The 18,340-nt window shown below is 56.9% G+C and overlaps 1 long non-coding RNA gene across 1 annotated transcript; it reads left to right on the forward strand.

The window, feature by feature from the left end:
- The first annotated feature begins 15,385 nt into the window (after positions 1-15,385).
- LOC309678204 lies at positions 15,386-16,457 on the forward strand. Its single transcript, XR_014269738.1, has 3 exons — positions 15,386-15,450; positions 15,617-15,667; positions 16,423-16,457. It is a non-coding gene; the product is annotated as an uncharacterized lncRNA (long non-coding RNA).
- Positions 16,458-18,340: the final 1,883 nt, after the last annotated feature.

Here is an 18,340-nt window from a genome sequence, read left to right on the forward strand (position 1 = left end):
CGCACCCCCATGGCCCGCAGCGCTCCCCGCCCGCCGCTAAGCAGCGGCTAATTAAGGAGGGGGCGGGGCCGCGGCTAACGAGCGCCCCGGGGACACCGCTCTCCAGCAGCCCGGGAACCCCGCTGCCGCCCAGTGCCCTCACCTCCGTAAGCGGGACCCCCTCTCTGCACAGGGACCCCCTGCCCGCGGGGCGGCCGTGCCAGCACTCCCAGCCCCCTCCAGCCCCGGGAACCCAGAGCAGCTGGGAACCACCACTCTGCAAAGGCCACGGGTGCCCCGAGCCAATGCCGCGGGAGCTTGGGGCTGAGAGACAGGAAGAAAACGCTTTATTTACAAAAAACATCTCGAACAACGACTCTTTACAAAAAAACAACTCGAACAACTATTCACAAAAATATAAACAAAGTGAACACCAACTATTTACAAGTCCTCCTCTTCAACCATCCCCTCCTCTGCCGCTGGTCCCCAGATCTCTGCTGGCCCTGCAAGGAAAGCAAGCGGCACGGTCGTTTGGCTAACGAGCAGCCCCTCGCCTGGCAGAGCTGGGGGGTCCCGAGCCGGCTCCGCGGCAGCAGCTGCTTTGGGTCGGGGTTGGCCCCGATGGGCACTCGCTGTGCCACAGCCCCAGGACACGCTGGGGAGAGCGGGACTGTTCCGCCAGCACTGAGCCCCGGCTGGGCTTTGGGGAGACTGGGCTTGCCCGGCCCTAAGGACCCGCTCCCTTCCCAAAGCAGACAGGTGCTCAGGGCAGCACTGTGGTGGCGGTTCTGCTGCCAGGATGAGGGCACGGGGCACCGTGTCCCTGCAAGCAGGGATCACCCATCCCAGCCCCAGACCCAGCCCCAGCCCCAGCCCAGTGGCAGGCGACCCTCCTTCCCTGCTGGCAGTGGATGGGGAGCACATGCCTGTCCTGCTGCTGCTTAGTTGGTCTCCATTGGCGTCTCTTCCTCCATCTTCATGTCTACCTCCATCTCCTCCTCCATCACGATGTCTATCTCCATCTCTTCCTCCATCTCCAAGTCTACCTCCATGTCTTCATCCATATCCACTTCCATCTCCTCCATCTCCACCATCACATCCACCTCCATCTCCTCCTCCATCTGCAAAGCCATGTTCTTGGCATTCGCCTCAGGTCTCATGTCTCCAGCCTGGAAAGGGGCAGAGGAGGCAGCAACTCAGGCTGCACGCAGGACCCCGCTGCTCCTGGCGAGCATCCCTGCGGCACGAGCCCAGGGCACCCATGGCTCCCCCGGGGACGAGTCTCCTCCAGGGATGCTCCATTGCAGCAGGGCGCCAGCAGCCCAGAAGGGCTTCTCCCAGCCCGTGGCCTTGCAGGGCTGTGTGGAGAGGCCAAGCCAAGCTCGCGGCCCCCCGAGCTCCCCAGAGCAGAGTCCCCATCCCACCCCATCCCCGCCTGCTCCAGCCTGCCTGGGCAGTGGGGGATGCCCTCCTCCCTGCAGCAGGGCCATACCGGCAGCAGAACAAGCCTCCTCTTCCTCGGGGCCTCCATAGTGCCACCTGGATGGCAGCAGAGAGGGGAAGGAGGTGCCGGGAGCAAGTGGGAAGGGCTGGGTCGGGGGTGCAAAGTGTCAGGAGCAGGGGAGAAGGGCTGCGGGGGGAGAAGGGCTGCGGGGGGAGCAGGGGAAAAGGGCTGCACTGGACTCGTTGCGCACTGGCAGTTGTGGATGGAACACGGGCCATGGCAACAGGTGCTCAGGGTGCCGCCTGCGCCGTGGGCGATGGGGACAACCCCTGAAGGGGCTGCAGCTTCACAGGGAACATGGGGGAATTTTTATGTACCCCTTGAGGCAAATGAAACACATGTACATGCACAGACAGAAAAGAAAATCAGAATCATGGCATGGTTGAGGTTTGAAGGGACCTTGAAAATAATCAAGTGCCCACCCCTGTGCCGTAGGAAGGGACACCTCCCACCAGATCAGGCTGCTCCAAGCCCCCTCCAGCCTGGCCTTGAACACCTCCAGGGATGGGGCAGCCACAGCTTCTCTGGGCAACCTGAGCCAGTGGCTCACCACCCTCAAAGTGAAAAATTTCTTCCTAATATTTAGTCTAAAACTCCCCTCTTCCAGTATAAAGCCATTCCCCCTTGTCCTATTGCTACATGCCCTAGTAAATAATCCTTCCCTGCTCTCCTGTAGGCCCCTTTATGGGCTGGAAGGCCACAATAAGGCCTCCCCAGAGCCTTCTCTTCTCCAGGCTGAACAACCCCAACTCTCTCACCCTTTCCTCACAGTAGAGGGGCTCCAGCCCTCAGATCATCTTCGTGGCCCTCCTCTGGACCCGCTCCAACAGCTCCATGTCCTTCTTATACTGGGGACTCTAGAGCTGGAGGCGGTACTCCAGGTGGGGTCTCACGAGAGTGGAGGAGAGGAGGGGATGTAAGAAGAGGAAGATCTGTAAATAGTTTGTGTTCGAGTTGGTTTTTTTTAAAGAGTTGTTGTTGGAGGGGCTTTTTAGGTAGTTGTTGTTTGAGTTGTTTGTTTGTTTGTTTGTTTGTTTTTTGTAAAGAGTTGTAAATAGTTCTGTTGGAGTTGCTTTTTGTAAATAAAGCGTTTTCTTCCTGTCTCTCAGCCCCAAGCTCCCGCGGCATTGGCTCGGGGCACCCGTGGCCTTTGCAGAGTGGTGGTTCCCAGCTGCTCTGGGTTCCCGGGGCTGGAGGGGGCTGGGAGTGCTGGCACGGCCGCCCCGCGGGCAGGGGGTCCCTGTGCAGAGAGGGGGTCCCGCTTACGGAGGTGAGGGCACTGGGCGGCAGCGGGGTTCCCGGGCTGCTGGAGAGCGGTGTCCCCGGGGCGCTCGTTAGCCGCGGCCCGCCCCCTCCTTAATTAGCCGCTGCTTAGCTGCGGGAGGGAACGCTTCCGGCCATGGGGGTGCGGGCGGCGGCAGCAGCGGAGCCCGAGCCCGAGCCCGAGCCCGAGCCCGGGCTGGGGCGACGTCGGGGGACCACGGCCGTGCTGCTGCTGGCCCGGGGTGAGGCTGCCCGGGCGGGGGTCGGGGTGTGGGGTGCCCGGTCTGGGGAGGGGCCGCTTCCCGCCGGTATCGGGGGTGTGCAGACGGGGGGCTGGCGGGGTCTCCTCCTTCCCTCTCTCCCTCCCGCCGGGGTCGGAGCTGTGCGTCTCTCCCCGGTGGGTCCTGGCTGCCCGTGCTGAGCTGGCCGGGGGAAGGAGCCGCTTTCCAGGGAAGGCTCCGGTGAATCTGCCCTTAAGCCGAAACTTGCCTCGTACTGCGTGTGATTTGTGTGTGTTAATGCATACCCGATAAATGTGTTTTATTCAATGTATCGGTTACAGGTAAGCGGTCCCTGGCTACATAACCCTCTCTTCTACATTTATTATGGCTTACGGAGAGGCAGTCCCTTCTGGGGAGGGTGTTTTTGAGAGGACAAGTGCCGCTCTGCCTGGTGGTGCGATTCCACTTTATTGCAGAGCTGCAGCAAAGCCCAATATCTCCACTGGTGTTTGCACCGCGGGTGAAGAGCCCCGATGTGGTTCCCCCCGATTCGGGGCCACCTCCTCCCGCCCCGCTTCTCCCCGCGCCCGTCGGGGTTTCGCAGCGGAGCCTTCCGCGGAGCTGCGGCCCTTCCGCCGCCTTCCCCGGGCGACGGCCCCGCGGCGCCGGCCCTCTCGCGCGCCGGCCCCGACTCCCCCCGGCACTCCGCTCGCGGGGCCCGTTTGCCCCCGCGCCCCCCCTCGCGGGCCCCCAACGTCGGCCGGGGCCGGGAACGGTCTCCGAGCGGAGCTCGCCGGAGCAAAGGGCGGCCGCGGCGGCCTCTCCCCCGCGGCAGCACCCTCAGCCCGCAGCCAGGAGGGCAGCGCCCGGCGCCACAGCGCGGCCCCGAGCCAGCCCGCCTCTCCCGCCCCGCCGCCCGGCTCCCGGTGGCGCCCGGCGGGCAGGGGGAGCCGCTCCGCCCGCCCCGGCAGGCGCCGGGCCGCGGTCCGCCGGGGCCGGCCGCGGAGCAGCCCCCGCCGCGGGGCCCGTCGGGCGGCGGAGCCCGGCTGGCGAGCGGGGGCATGGCGGCGCCGAGCCGGGCCTCCCTGCAGCGCCGGCTGCAGAGCTCGCAGGAGGCGCAGCACCGGCAAGCGGTGCTGGTGCGGCAGCTGCAGGCGAAGGTGAGGAGCGGGGGCGCCCGCCCGGGGGGAGCTGCCCGGGGCCGGGCCGCGGTGGCGGGGCCCGCAGAGGGCACTCGGCGGCGGAGCCCTCGGGGGGCGAAGGCGCGGCCCCGTCGGGGCCCTCCCCGGGCCCGGGACGGCGCCGAGCCCGGAGCTCGGCGGAGGGAGGCCCCGGGAGCCGCCCCGCTCCGCCCGGCCCGGCCCGGCGTGGTGGGCGCCCGGCCCTGCCGCGGGCACCCCCGAGCCTCCCGGCGGGGCTCCGCCGTCCTGGAGGGAGGCGAAGCTTCCCGGGAGATGGGCAGCGCCGGGGCATGTGCTGGACTGAGGGCAGCGCCGGGGCGGGAGGAGCCCGCTCACTGCCCGGCTGCCTCCGCTCCTCTTCACGGCGGCTCTCCCTCCCTCCCTCCCTCCCTCCCTCCCTCCCTCCCTCCAGCTCCTGCGGTACCGCACTCGCTGGCGAGAGCTGGAGCAGCGGCTGGAAGGCGGCGGGGTGAGTGTGCGGGGCGCTGCGGGAGGATGGTGCGCGTGGCGTTGGGTGGCGCGGGCAGAGAGAGAAGCTCTCCGTGGGAGAGGACAGCGAGCTGCTGCGAGCGGAGGGTTCTGTCCGGCGGCCGTTGTTAGAGCAGCCGGTAGTCCCAGCGATGCCCGTCCAGCAGACGCCGAGAAGAAGGGATTTAGTCCTGTGCAGGAGTGCTGTACTGCTGGGTAACGGTTTGTGCTGGATCTCGGGAGAGGGCCGTAGGGCCTGTGCCATCCTGTGGCTGTCTCTGAGAAAGAATGGGTTTGGGAAGGCAAGAATGGTGGCGTCCAACATACGGAGCCGGTTCTGTGCTTTCTCTCTGCTTCCCGGCTAAAGGAGACGTAGGGAACGGAGGGTGGGAGCGTAGGAGAGCGTTCCCGGGCTTGAGGTCCACGTGAGCCCTCGCGGTCGTGAGCTGAGGATCCCCCGCTGTGAGAGTGCAGCAGTGGGAGACTGAGGAGAGCTGCTCGCATGGAGGAACCCCCTTCCCCTCCCTTCCTCTCTGTAGTCGTGACCCATTTGTTATGCCTGGCAGAAGCCACCAGCTCCTGAGACACCCCCACCGAGGGGAGGGGACAGTGATGGATGCTGGTGGTAGCGAGGAGAAGAGAAGCATTTGACTAAACATTTCCTTTCTTCTTCAGGGCTCCCTCCCAGGCAGGTGGGAAGCCACAGCAGATGACATCCTGGAGAAAACACTGCTTCAGTTGGAGGAGGAGCAGCAAAGGTACAAGGAAGAAGTGTTCCCTCATACTCGGTATCCCGGATGCTCACACAAGTGAGGGAAAACCTGTCAGTGTTACTCCCCAGGGGACATGGTTGGGCAAACCGTTTTGAGAGGAGAAAGGTCCACAGCGTGTTCCGTGGTGCAGTCAGAGTGCTGTGTGCTGAATGGCTCTGTTTTGAGCGGAGGGCTCCTCTGGGTAACTTTCAAGGGTCCCTTTCCAGCCTGAATTATTCCGTGGTTCAGTAGGTGAGGGACTCGGGCCAATGCTCTAGAGCAGTGATGCGTCCAGTGGTCAGGCAGCAGGAAGGGGAGGCAAGCCGTTAACTGTGGGCACCGTCAGAGTGAAGAGGAAGGGGCAACCAAAAGCGTAGATGGCAATGGAAGGCTTAAAGCAAGGAGAAGGCACCGAGTTTGCCATCAGAGCGCCTTCTGGGTTCATGCCTGAAAGCGCTTTTACTGCCGCTCAGTTTGGGAACGCCGTCAGAGCTGGGGGAGCTGGGAAATGCCGAGGATGCTGCTGGTGGGCGGTGGTTGTTGAGTGACCTCACTGCTGTTCCTCCCTTTGCAAGGTGTGAGAATCTGGCCGAAGTGAACGCTCTCCTGTGGCAGCAGCTGGAGAACGTGAGCGAGGTGAACGCAGCCCTCCAAGAAGACGTTGGCAAACTGAGGGCAGATTGGATGAGGTCCCGGGAGGAGCTGGAAGCGAAGGAGAGGGAATGGTGTGCGGAACGTGAGGTGAGGCTGGTCTGCGGGAATGTCAGAGGCGATAGCAGCGTGGCGAGAGAATGCGTTTTATTTGTGGCCTCGAGACCGTGTCAGCAAGTTGTGGTGATGGAAGTGGCCTACGTGCTGTGGCCGTGCTGCTCGGTCCTAACGGCAAACGCTGCTGTTGCTGGGCGCTGTAGGGCGGTCCCACGGGAGCGCTGGTCTTCCTGATAGGTGTTAAATCTCGGCCCAGAGCCGCAGAGACCAGAGAGAGATGATGAATGGGGATGAGCTTGCTTTGCTGAGAGCCCCTCCTGCAGGAGGAGGGTGGATGTTGCCTTCTTTGCAGTCAGGTGGCAGCTCTCCTGAGGACGCTTCTGTGGTGCCTCTTCAGTCCCTCATGCCCCTGTTGGAACGGTTCTGAAAGGAGTCCATGCCGTGGTGGTTGTACTCTCTCCCGTCTGAGAGACTTGTACAGTGACAGCAAAGGCTGAACCAGCATTTCTTTTTGTCTTTGCATCTTCAGCGTTATGACAGCCACTTCAGGGATGACCGTAACTGTCTCCTCGACCTGTGGCGTCAAGTGGTGACCTTCTGCCGTCAGTTCCTGGAGATGAAGACTGCCACGGACCGGTGAGTAGAAGCTGAGGCGAGATCTCCTGCAGGACAACGTCGCTTCCCTTCTGCACCTGCTGTTTTGAGCCTGGCTGATGGGTTAGTTAAGGCTCTGCAGGAGACTCCTTGCTCACTCGCCACGGTGCGTCCTGATGCCAGAGTGTCAGAGGAGTGATTCGTCCCCAAGAGAGATGCCATCTTTCCCGCCAGCTTTTACTCTTGCGCGATGCCGTGCTTCAGAAGCGAGTCAGTTGCTAACGATGGTGGTGTGAACATTGGCCCTTTCTTTGTTCTTCTGCAGAGATTTGTCGGAGCTGAAGGCAGAGCAAATGAGGCTTTCTGGCTCCGTAATTGCAAACTGCTCCCGCCTCAACTCCAGCGTGATGTGCTTACAAGCGCAGAGGGATGTGGAGAAGATGGAGCTTCAAGAGAGGTAAAGGTGTTTTCAACTTTGCTGTTACAGAATGACAGAATGACAGAGAACGGTGTGGGTTGGAAGGGCCCTGTGGAGCTCCCCCAGTCCCAGCCCCTGCCAGAGCAGGGTCACCTACAGCAATTGCACAGGACGGCGTCCAGGCGGGTTTGGAATGTGTGCAGAGTGGGAGACTCCCCCACCTCTCTGGGCAGCCTGTGGCAGTACTCTGCCACCCTCAAAGGGAAGAAGTCCCTCCTGAGGTTTAGATGGAACTTCCTCTGCTCAAGTGTGTTCCCGTTACCTCTTGTCCTGTCACTGGGCACCACTGGGCAAAGAGTGTTCCCATCCCCCTGGCACCCTGCCTTTAAGTATTTATAAGCATTGATAAGATCCCCCCTCAGTGTTCTTTTTTTCTAGACTAAAAAGCCCCAAATCCCTCAGGCTTTCCTCATAAGAAAGACGCTCCAGTCCCCTCATCATCTTTTTCTGGAGCAGCTTTTTGCTGGACCCTCTCCAGTGGTTCCCTGTCCTTCTTCAGACAGGGAGCCCAGAACTGGACACAGTACTCCAGATGTGTCCTCCTCAGGGCAGAGCAGAGGGGGAGGTTGTCCTCTCTCCACCTGCTGGCCACACTCTTCTTGATGCGCCCCGGGATGCCGTTGGCCTTCTTGGCCAGAAGGGCACATTGCTGGCTCACGGTCATTCTGTTGTCCACCAGGACTCGCAGGTCCCTTTCCACAGAGCTGCTCTCCAGGAGGTCAGCCCCAAACTGTACTGGTGCATGGGGTTATTCCTCCCCAGAAGAGGAACATTCCCTTCTGTGGCTGCGTCTTGGATTCCTCGATGGGCAGCGTAAAGAGAGCTCTGTCTCTTGTGCAGGCCTTTTGCTCCCCGGGGCTGTGCTAAAGGAGTTGGGAGAGATTTGCCCATCACCGTCATAAGCACTGTGGCACCTCTGTACTGACAATTCCTCAGTCAGGAAAATTCCCGCGTTCCTTAGGTGTCAATAGAAAGGCGTTGGAAATCGGTCCAACTGCCATCTCTGGGACACAGTACGTGCTCTTGGTTTTGGAAAGAAGAATGTGTTTACATTCAACACTCGTCTGCCTTTCTCTTTGCACAGACTGAAGGACTTAGCGGCGCTTGAAGAAAAACACTCCTTCTTACAGCGTGAGTTGGTGGTCGCGAGAGAGGCACTGGAGGAATCGCACCTTCAGAGGGATCTGCTGCAGCGAGAGAAACGTGAGCTTAGCACGGCCCTGGAGAAGGTACGGTCACCTTGTGAGAGCAAGGCCCCCCCAGATGCTGTTTGTGGCAGCAGAAGAGGGGGAACATGTTGTGGTCCTTCTTGGGGAGCGGTGCTGAGGCCACAGGGGCTCTTTGGGGTAGTTGTTCCCCCCGTGCTCATTGGGAGGGCTGAAGTGGGGGTATGTCAGAGCCACGCAGGGGTGTGGAGCGTCCTCTGGAAGGCAGGGAATTTCTTGCCTCTGTTGTCACGTTGTTCTTTTGTCTGTGCAGGCAGAGCAGTCAGTGGCAGAGCTGAGAGGGGCTCAGAACGCGCTGAGTGCTGAACTCGCTGATCTGCGTGTGGCAACAGCCAACGTGAGCAGTAGCAATGAAGCTCTGGCACTGGATAAAGTGCGGCTGAAGAAAGTTGTGCTGCAGGTGAGCAGGGTAGGCAAAGGTCTTGGCAGATGTCTGTCTCCAGCTGCTGCTTCTTTTCGGAGCTCGTGCCCTCCGACAGTATGACTGACTGACGATGGAAATGTTGTTCCTTTTTCTGTCCGAGCCAAACCTTCTTCACAGTGAGTCTCAGCATATTTGATTTGCCGTGTGCTTCTGTGCTTGCAGCTGGAGCGAGAGAATGAATCTCTGTCAGGTGAAGTGGAGGAGCTGGAGAGAGCCAAGATCTCTGCCCAGGAGCAGCTGAGGCTGTGTGAGAGAAGAAATGAAGAGGTGTGCGCAGAGAAAGCGCAGCTGGAGCAGCTGCTGAAGAAAGCCGAGGAGCAGCAAGAGGGGCTGCGGGTAGAGCTGAGGATGGTGGCAGAGGAGAAGGAAGAAGCCCAGGAGAAGGTCACTGAGGTGAGACCAAAAACCTGGTGCTTGTGGGCGGGTGTTTGGCTGCGTGGCTCCGTGAAGCTGTGTCTGTTGGGTTGTGCAGTGGTTTTGCCAAGGAGAGACTCGGCAGCGCTGGAGGTGAGAAGGCTTTGTTTGCTCTGTCTTGGAAAGGTGTTGGTGTGTTGCAGAGCTGTTCTACAGCTCTGGGAGTTGTCCTGCGCTTCTGCAGCCCGCAGCACAGGAGGTCTTTCTCCTGTAGGCGCTTCAGCCGCAGCAGTGGGTGGCTCTGCCCAGAGGTGCCGAGAAAGGCCTCTCACTGTGTTTTGTCCCGCTTTCAGGCTCACGGCCAGCTAGAGTGGGCGAGCAGTGGCCTGGAGCAGTTGCGGCAGGAGTCCTCTGGCCAAGGGCAGGCACTGGCCGAGGTGTGCCAAGAGAAGGACTTGCTGGTGCGTGAGAAGGCTGCCCTAGAGGTGCGACTGGCAGCCACGGAGCGGGACAGACAAGGCCTTTCCGAGCAGCTGGCAGAGGCCAGGTAAAGGCAGGGAGGAGACCCTGGGCAGGGCAGGGTGTAGTGTCTGCAGAGATCACGGTGGCAATCATTCCACGAGGATTTATTGCATCCTGTGTGGAGAAGTTATAGAGGGAAGAAACGAGATTCTGTGCTTCTGCTGTATCAGGTTTCTGAGATCAAATTTGACAACTTCTGCTTTTCAAAAAGAAAAAAAAAAAAGGGAAAGCAAAATTGAAAAAAGAAAAGGAAAAAAACATGGAGATGTTTGTCCACCTGTATGGATACGTGTTTCTCCTCTCTGATACTTCTGGTTCCCATAAAATGGAGTTGTGGTTTCTCAGCCGTGCTGCTCAGGAGCAAGAACCTCCTTTGTCTTCCTCTTGGCCATTTGCAGGTCAGTGAAGGAGACCCTGGAATCCCGCCTGTTTGAGGCTCAGCAGCGCTTATCGCAGCTGGAGATGGCCAGGAGTCATCTGGAAATGCAGCTGCACACAGTCACGCAGGCCAGGGAGGTGATCCAAGGTGAGAGGCTGGTGTTTGTGGAGCTGCCCCTGCCTGGGGAAGGTGGTATCCAACAGCTCTCTGTCCGCAGTGCTTCTGAGGAGTGAAGGAGCTGGAGAGAGATCCCTCCTACCCTGAAATCCAGATGGCTTCAGGTCAGTAAAGTCCGAAGCGTTGTTTGTGCAGGCACTGAATCTGCCGTCTGTCCTGTTTGCAGGGGAGGTGAAGTGCCTCCGATGGGAGCTGGAAGCAGAGAGAGATCTCCTGAAGCGGGAACGGGAAAAGGCGGCGCGACAGCTCTGGCAGACAGAACAGCAGCATAAGGATAGGCTCAGACTTCAGGAGTCTGATCACCAAGTGGAGATGAACAAGCTCCTGCAGGACCTGGTAGGAAACAATGTGCTTCCGAATTCTTCCAGCAAGCTGTGTGGGCTGGCGTTAGGAGAACAGTAGCCTGAGGGTGTGAAATGGCAGCAGTCATCTGTCGTCGGCCACGCGGTGCTAGGCCGGGCAGCAGAGCCAATGGGTCGTGCTTGAAGGCACGTGAGGACCCCCAGGACTGTGCTGGGACAGGAGGTGCAGCCACAGAGTCAGCGCGGGCGTAAGGCATGTTCAACAGCAGGTTGGGTGGTCCCCACCCAAAACACGGCAGCAAAGGGGTAGGGTCTTTCCAGACTCCCGTCTGCCCTGAAGTCGACTCCAAACATCGCTGCCAACTACAGTCACGGCAGCTGCGTTCCTTTCTTTGTGCCCTTGGAGGGCTGAGAGAGGTATTGAAGCATATGGAACAGACCCCTTGTCCTGGTACTTGAGATGGTGGCCTGTCTTGTGGGTCGGGCATCAGGGTGCGGTCTCTTTCTGACCCGGCAGTCCATCTGCACCTTTTCATTGATGAAAAGGGAGGTGAGCTTTGAAAAGAGAGACTCTGAGAGCAGAGAGAAATCCTGAGGAGAGAGGTGCTGGGAAAGAGGCAGCCATCAGAGAGGGGGAGGTACCATCTCCTTCTCTCCCACCTGCTGACCCTCCGCTGAAGTTCCTTGATAGGACCCGCTTTAGGGAGGGCCCAAAGCCACTGCTGTGCACTGTTGAGGAGGGGGGTTGTGGGACGGATGAAGCTTCACATAGTTTTGAGGAGCTTGGCTGGGACTTCATCTTGAAGTCTTTTCCCCCACTCATCAGGCGAGCGAGCGGGAAAGGCACCATTCAGAGCTGCGGGAGATGCTGGAGCAATGGCGGGAAGAGAAGGCAGAGACAGAAGAGGAGCACGCGAAGACGCTGTTTGAGATGAAGGAGAAAGTTGCTACTATGCAAGCTCAAGAGGAAGAGGAAGGAAGCAGAGTGGAAAATGCCAAGCAAGAGGTAAAGAGTGTGAAAGGGGAACTTGTGTGGTTCTTTGCAAGGCTGGAGGTGTGGGAGATGGCTGGATATGGGGCTGCGTGGAGCATGCGCTCGGTGTTTTCTCCGTGGAATTTGGTGAGGAGAAAGGCGAGCAGGGCTGTCTCTGAGACTGGGAATGGGACGTCTCATGGGAAGCCACATAGGAAGGAAACAGCAGAAGAGGAGGGAGCCCCTCACCAGCAAGGCGAGACACTTGAGAAAAGCCGCACGTTTTCCTGTTAGATGACTAAGAGTTTGTGGAAGATTGAGTCCCAGACGGAGGGTGGATGGACCGTGTTTATCCTGCCAGTCTCCCTTAGGAAGCGGTGTCTCCAAGGGGGCAGACGAGGAGCGAGGGGACCAGCAGCAGAGTGCCTGGAGAAGGCGTGAGCCCACGCGTCTTTGAGTCTCGGCACCCAGATTTTGTAGGGGAGGTTCCCATGCGTCTTCTGTGTGTTTTATGCAGGTCCTGCTGGAAAAGGAGCGTGAGAAGAGTGCTGTGTTAGAGAGGCTGCGGCAAAGGGAGGGAGAGCTGCGAGAAGCGTACCAGCAGGTGGAGCAGCTCAGGCAGGAGGTGAAAGAGCAGCAAGAGAAGGGGCAGGTGAGTGTGAGGAGTGGGGGAGGTTGCAAGAAGAGGCGGTTGGCAAGTGGCCGTAAGCTGGGAGAGGCAGGTACGCGAGTGAGGGGCAGGAGGAAGGAGAGAAACCCCAAGTCCTGGGTCCGAGGAGGCCAGGACTACTGCAGGCCCTGAAAGCCCAGAGCCTTGTAAGCTCCAGAGCCGAGCAAGAGGAAGGAGGGGTTCCTGTGGCAGCAGAGCTGGGGAGCAAAGCAGAAAGAAGTGGCTGAAGGAATGTGCTTTGTAGACGGAAAGAGGAAAAAGCTGAGCCCGACGGCATGTCCCAGTAACTGCTCTGCATTTGTTTTCACAGAACATGACAGAAAAGCTGCAAGCAGAGCTGCAGGAAGCTCAGAGTGCGATGAAGGCAGTGGAGAAGAGGCACAAGGAAGATCTCAAGACCATGAGAGAGGAGATGCAGATCCTCCATCAGCAGAGGGATGCCCTAGAAAACCAGGTGACTGCCACTGGAGAGGGAGTTCAGATTTAGGCTGAAACCCAAAGATAGGTAGGTGGAATTGTTGAGTCTTTTCCTCCCTGTTTTGCAGCACGAACGAGACAGACTGCAAGCAGTTAAAGAAAAACGGGATTGGGAGCTAAAACGCCTTGAGCAGACTCTGACCAAGAAGGATGAAGAGATCGGGTCCCAGAGAGACAGAGTCAGGTCTTTAGAGAAGACTCTGGCAAGGAGGGAACAAGAGCTGAGGAGGCAGAGTGAACTCCTGAAGCAACTGACATCGGCTTTGCGATGGAAAGGTGACGACGAGACGCTAAAGAAACAACTCCAGAAACTGCAAAAATGGGAGGAAGAGGAAGCGGAGAAGAGGAGAGTTCTCCAGGAGAGAGAGGGTCTCTTGCAAAGGCAGAAGGAGCTCACCCAGCAACTGGCAGATGAGCGGGAAGCAAAGCGGGAAGCAGTGGAGCGTGTGATTGCTGTTTTGAAGCAGACGGAAAGCAGAGAAATGGAATGGAAGGAGAAGGCACAAGCACTGACTGGTGCGCTTTCCAAGAGCGAAATGGCCAACGGGACTCTGAGGGAAGAAATTGCCATCCTGGAGACTCTGGTTTCTGAGAGGGACAGGGACCGGTTCCATCTTCAGGTATGCATTGTGACTGATCATCACTCTACTACGAAGTCTATGAAGGATTCTAAAGGTCTTTCCCATCAAGATACGGGAATGTATATTCCCATAAGTAGTTGACCGGCTTGTCAGTTGGGGGTGGGGAAGGGTTCTCTCCTCTCTCGGCAAGCAGAGTGTCATGGTTAGGGATTAGCATGGAAAGGAAAGGGCAGAGCTGAGCAAACTCATGTACTAAACTGAGTAGAACTTTGTAAGGACGGCTGAAGGGCTGCGACAGTGCTGGTGCTTAGAGGATGCTCTGAGAGATGGAGATGTCTGAGGTACAGCTTTTCCAGGGTATTAAAGGAATGGAATTCGTACCATTGCCTGGTGAGGCTGAAGGCTTCGTTGGGCATCCAGCACGTACTTGTGCCGCAGTCCAAAAAGCCCGGAGGCAAATTTGTGTGGATTTCTCCAAGGTGATCTGAGCCAGGTACTGCTGGCAGAACTGCTGCAACAGCCCGTCCTGCAAACTTGCCTGGGACCCTGCCCGTACTTTTAGCATTTTGTTAGTATATGGGTGTATAAATAATGCTGCTAAGGAAATACCGTATTTAGGCATTATACACTTCTGCATTACTTGAGAAATATTACTACCACCCTGATACGGATGATGACAGGTATTGTGTTCTGTTGATGGGAAGCAGAGAAGTGACAAGGGCAGGAAGTGTGAAAACAATGGGAGATTTCAGTTGCATCCATCTCGATCAGGTATGCAACAGCATTAGATGGAGCAATGCAGTTGCAGCCGTATGGATGGGTATGGTGCTGATATCAAGGCTACTTATAGAGGCTGTCAGAGATTGCTTCAAGGAGCAGCTCATCCAGAAACCCCCGAGAGGGGAGGTGCCTCTTGAGTAGGTTCAGAGCAGCGCACAGGGCTTGGCTGATAATCTGCTTTTTCTCAAAGAGCAGTTCTGTAGTGATGATGTAACGGGTAAAGGGAAGGGAGAAAAAAACCCAGAGTATTTTATGACTGCAGAAATACGTGTTTCACCCACATCTTGCATGGTTGTTTGTCCAAGGACAGAGAGTGGAACTATGGGCAGGGGAGTTTATAGTGGAGGTCAAAGAGGATGACCAAAGGTGTTAAATAGCTTCCCTAAGAGGAACCTGTAAATGTGGAAGTCTTGAAGATGGACAAGAATGGCTGAGAGAGGGAGCTGGAAATACTGCAGAGCTTTGTAAAACCGTGAAGTGGTGGAATAGGAAATGAATGTTTCCAGTCTCTCTCTGAAGAGAATGGGGGACGTTAAACAAAACTAGCAGGCAGCGAGTCCAGAATAAACAACTCCACGGTCCACAATTTCTCCAGGGTGATGTGGAAGAGGGCCCCTAGGAAGGGAGTGTGTTGTTTTGGGACGTAACACTGTCCATTCCTGAGTCCGGTCAGTCCCCGAGATGTGTCGATTGTGGCCCTTCTAACCTTTCTGTGGCACCAGCTCACGTGATGTCCCCTCTGAATTCCCAGCAGCCTATTGCAGAAGGGCAGCAGCTACTATGGGCCTCGGAGAAGAGACTCCTGTCGGAGCGGGTGGAATGTCTGGAGCGAGCAGTTACAGAGCTGGACCTGGAGAAGACGGAGCTGAAGATCTACAACGCTCACCTGAGGAGGACTCTTGAGGAGGTAAAACAGGCTTTTGTTGCCTCTGCAAAGGCTCCAGGTCCCCTGGAAGACACCGCGTTTCCACCGACAGCACTTTGGAGTTCTCTGCTTGTTTCCTTCCCTCTGCCCCTTTCCCCTGTGGACTCACACTTTTGTCTTTTCCCTCTTGTTGCCTTCGCAGATGCACCTTCACTGCGGTACCCCCCTTCTTGCCCCAGGGTCCCCGTACACACACACACTTGGCGCTCTTGTGTCAGGAAGGGGTTCCTCTTGCTCTTTCTCTTCCATGGGCTACTTGGAGTGCTCTTTGCCCCCGGCGTTGTGGGGTGCAATGAAGAGTCTGAGAGCAGACAGCTCCTTGCCCTGATGTCCAGAGGTGCCTTTGCTCGTCGTTTGGTGGCAGGTTTCTGTGACCCTTTCTGCTATGCAACGTGCAGGTGGAGCGTGAGCGGAGGAGACTGAAGAGACTTTGCAGAGGTCGGTCGCTGCCAGATGCAGGTGGAGTTTCTCTCGCTGAGGCTGAGCAGCCCGAGATGCCTGCTTCCAGCCAGGTGAGAACAGACCCTTCCTTGGTGGAGGCAGCTCTGGCCGTACGGAGGAAGGATGGGAAATGCCAGTGGCAGCAGCCCCCCAGGGTAGACCTCACAGAAGTCGAAGATAGACGGTGACCCTGACCAAAGTGGAGACCAAAAATAAATCCTTGCCTTTCCTTCACAGGAGGACTTGAACGCGCGCTGCCGTCGTTGAGTAGCTGAGTTGCAGAATCAGGTGAGGAGCAGGAAGGGTCTCCTCGAAAGCCGCTGTGTCTGTAGTGATGGGCACAACTTTGCCCGATGCCAGAGCCCGAGTTTGGTTTGGCTGTTGGGAAAGGAGTCCAGCAGGCAGTGGGAATACCCAGTGAGGCACGTCTGTGGGCCTCGGCCAAACAGCATCATTCCCCGAGGTGTAGTCTCTGATGTGGCCACAGATCAGGCAGGGTGGGAGAGGGAGTGGAGGAGACTTAGACAACTGGAACTGACCGGAGAAGAGAGGCTATGCGAAGGACGTTCCCCTTGAGTGTTCCTCATGTTGATGACCCTCCCTGTTTTCCCTTTTCACACGCTCGCTGCCAAGTTTCTAAACTAGATGATGACAGAAGAGCTCTTCAGTGCCCTGTGTAAGCAGCAGCCCTCCTGCTGAGGAAGAAGCCTGTGGGACTGAGGGGGCAGCAGCGCAAATCTGTCTTTGGGAAAAAAGAGTTGGCTTACTAAATGCTGTCGGAACCTCTCTCGTTCATCTCCATGTGAGGTCTGGGTGTTGTCTGTGTGAATGGTGTGCCAGAAAGCACCTGTACTTGTTGGTAATGTGAGCTCAGGTGAGGGTGACTCTGGGAACCTGTGACTTCCATTCCAGGAGGACCAAGTGTTTGTCGGGGCAGGTGTCAGAGGGTGCATCTTCCCTGACAGCCCGCTACCGTGGAGCTCCGTATGGCCCCAAGCGCGTGGGCTTGTCTGAGCTCGGCCTCGGCCTTTTGCCTCTTGCAGCTGTCCCTTCTGCAGACGATGCCGGTGCACGATGGCTGTGCCACGACCAGCCCGAAGCCATGAGACCTTCGCCGAGAGCTGCCAAGTCCTGCGCAGCCGCGGTGGGGGAGCCCAAAGCTGCTGCTGCGGCAGCAGAGACTCGGGACCTGGGCTGTACCTTATTTTCCTGCCGCAGAGCAGCTGCAGCATCGCGGGGTCTCTGTCTTGTGCCCTTCCTGGGAACTGTTTGGCTGTGGGCAACGTGGGGGCAATTGTCCTGTTTTGGTTTGTCTATGAGTCCCAGTGGGAGTTTATGTTGGTGTTCATAAAAGCCTTTTTGCACAGTTTTGGAAGGAGAAAGAGAGTGGTTGGTAAATACTGTGGGAGGGGTGAGTGTGGGGGGCCCTGAGTGAAGGTGGTGCGCGTAGCATTGGGGACTGGGAATGAGCCCTCTCATCGGAAGCCTGGCAGGAGCGACACCTTTCAGTTGAGATTTTTGTGCTGCTGTTGTGTTATGGGGTTATTTAAGGCTTACCTCAGAGTATCTTGACAGTTCTCTTAACGATCTGATTCTGTCAAACTCGGTCAAAGAAAACCCTCTAAGACTTGTTGGAAGGTTTTAGAAGGCGGCATTTTTTACGGCAGCGCTGGATGCACGTCATCATTCCTTGATGCCCTTTGAGGTGTTATCATTAGTTACTTCATGTAAGATTTAATTTGCTCCCAAATTTCTGCCAAGTCTGTGGAAATCCTGCCACTCTGGTCACATACATCCAACAGCTCGTGTTGGTTACTGCACAGACACCTCCCTGTGAAGCCAACAGTAAGTCAAGAGCCATTCCATTTTGTAATACCATTTGGGAGAAACCTAGATACTTCAATTTGTAAGGCCCATACGGCATCAACTGTTTTGGTCTCCGTGCTTTCTATTAGAGCAGATATGTTTACTCTGGTGTTGTGTAATTGGCTCACTCCAAGCCAGGGGATAAACCACCTGACAAGACCATGACATTTAGATGGACGGTCAGCAATGACGTTGGTTGATCTTTTAAATATCTCCTGCTCCAGGAAGATTTTAATCCATCCACCCTGCTCATATAATTTGTCAACTAGTGTCACATTTGGTACTAAAGCCCCTAGAGAACATGCTCCTTTCCATCTGGCAGCTAATACTTTGCGTGCATGATTCCCTCCACACAACCACTCCCAGCCTGTCCCTGTTGGAAAAGGGAGGCTCCTAAAATCCAAAACCTGTCAATGTCCTGTCAGTGTTCCAACAGGAGCTTGTCCGCTTACAACCAGGAAACCACCCTCCAACGCAAGAAAACTTTTGTTACGTTAATGAAAGCTAGGAGTGGTATTGTCACATCCATCGTCCCCAGCTCTTAGGCTGGGACTCCTTCTGCCTCCTCCATAGTAACCTGTGGTAGAGTTGTGACGCTCACTTTTATTAGTGACGTCTAAAGAGTCGCTCTTATCCTTCCATCTCCCACTAAGACGGGGCTCATTGCTGGAACTGGTCCAGGAAAGACCTTGGGGAATTGGGACTCCGATAACAGACACCCCTGATCCCCCTGAGAGAGAGTGGTTTGGTAATAGAGAACAGACCCAACAATCGCTCTTATGTAGTATCTGGGTAATATGTTGTGTTAGCGTTAGATGCAAGTTTTCATCCCACTGTACAGTGTGCCACACATGGCTCTTTGCAACCATTGTTAGCACCAACAAACCCCAGAAAATAACCATAATTTTTCTTTCTCTGGAATTTAAAAGGCGATTGTTGCTCTATTCTCCGTGGGACTGGGGCCTTTTTGATTCTGGAGTAACGGATCCACGGTCCTCTTCCCCAAACCTTAACGGCTGTATCGGTGGTTCAGAGAACCTGGAATGGTCCTTTCCATTTTTCAGTCAGCGGTCCCGAACCCCAGGACTTAACGTA

This window comes from Vanellus vanellus, assembly GCF_965231255.1.
Source record: "Vanellus vanellus genome assembly, chromosome: 15".
In the NCBI taxonomy this organism is placed as follows: Eukaryota; Metazoa; Chordata; class Aves; order Charadriiformes; family Charadriidae; genus Vanellus; species Vanellus vanellus.